The sequence below is a fragment of the Miscanthus floridulus genome, chromosome 8 (genome assembly GCF_019320115.1).
Source record: "Miscanthus floridulus cultivar M001 chromosome 8, ASM1932011v1, whole genome shotgun sequence".
NCBI classification, from domain to species: domain Eukaryota; kingdom Viridiplantae; phylum Streptophyta; class Magnoliopsida; order Poales; family Poaceae; genus Miscanthus; species Miscanthus floridulus.
The window spans coordinates 225,500,833-225,502,464 of record NC_089587.1 but is presented as its reverse complement, the minus strand read 5'-3'; positions in this window follow the sequence as shown (position 1 = coordinate 225,502,464).

The window sequence follows — 1,632 nt, the reverse complement described above, 5'->3', positions numbered from 1 at the left end:
ACTGCTGTGTGTGCACAGTGGCCACGTGAGTCGTGACAGAGCCAAATCCAATGCGATGCGACCATGAAAGCCTGCAACAAAATAGATACAGTAGCAGTCAGCGGGCGCGATGAAACGAACACGATGCTGCTGGATCTGGATGCACGCAAGCCCAGGCCCATGGGAGAGGTACGGCCTGTCGCACACTAAATGGGCCGTGTTCATCTTGCACCCACTATTGAACTCAGTTCTAGATGGAAGTCCTGGGGTTCACAGTCTTTCTCGACTCTTCCCTGCTAGAGGTGAGAGCAGGCGACCGGGAGGCGATTCGATCCCGGCACCGATCTCCTGCGGTTCCCATCCTTGCCGGCGCCTGCTTTGGCTCCCGTGGGCATGGGGATCAGGGAGTGAGGTGGCCGGTGTACATATTTCCTTCTACTCTAGTAGATCTAGGTAGGGTTTGTTTAGTTTCTTCGTCGGCGTTGCTTCTGATTGGAGGAGTTTGGTTCTTCGATTTCATCGTTGGAGGAGGTGGTGACTCCGGGGTGAAGTCGAAGATTTCTTTCCGAGCTATTGATTTCGTCGCGATAGTACCGGTATTTTGCCCCTCCAAGAAACCTCTGATGGTCCTGGAGTTGTTCTTGTGAGGTATGTGCTCTCCTTCCCGCTAGCTGTGGGTTGGAGTTCCCAGTCCCGGTGTTGGGGTCTTCGTCTTCCGTCGATTGGGATCGGTCATGGAGGGCGATTGGCGTCTGATCCCGGTCTTCGTGACGATGTTGTCGGTGCGTTCATCGGTGTATGGTACGGTTCGTTCGCGGCCATGCTGCTATCTTCAAAGATGATGTCGCGTCGTCTGTTGGGGTGTCGGCCTTGAGCTTCCTTGGCTTTCTTCTCGATGGAGAGGCAAGCAGCGGCGATTCGAGTCGACTGAAACGGCGACCTCCAGGAGCTTCTATGAAGGACTTCGATGTAATTTTATTTTTATTGTGGGAGCTCCTTTGCAAGGGTCTGGATGTAATATCTCTCCATGCTTAATAAAATCCAACCCATTTCTCAAAAAAAAAAAAGATGGAAGTCCTCCCCAATTTCTCAAAAAAAAGATGGAAATCCTCCCTTGAACGTACAGCGTGGCTTATCCGATGTGCAAACTCTACCGCGCTCCCCATCGTGCTCCGCACTAGCGTGCGACGTGGGCTGGCCCACCCTACTCCTCCACCCCACCCTACCGCCCTCCACCCCAACCCTACTGCCATCGTCGAAGACAAGGACCTCGTTGACGTTAGGGTCCGAGGTGAGGGTCTAGAAGGAGGTTTTGGAGGCGGCGTGTCATGACACGACGGTGAAGGCGGGAGAGATGGCGACGGGGCGGGGCGATGGGAGACGACGGTTGGGCGGGGCTGGCAGCGGGGGCATCACGGCAGAGCTCGCACGACGTCCTGTGATTAGGGGAGGGCGGGGTCGAGAGGCGAGGGTGGGGAAGTGGGTGGCGCGATGAGGCGGAGGGAGCCACCGGTGGTGGAAAGCCAGGGGCTGAGGCAAGGACGACGCCACCGCTGTGCTACCCTGTGTTTAAGGGAGGTGCGGGGTCGATGGGTAGAGGCGGGAGGTGGGTGGCGCGACGAGGCGACGGGAGCCGCCGGCCCCGGACAATGG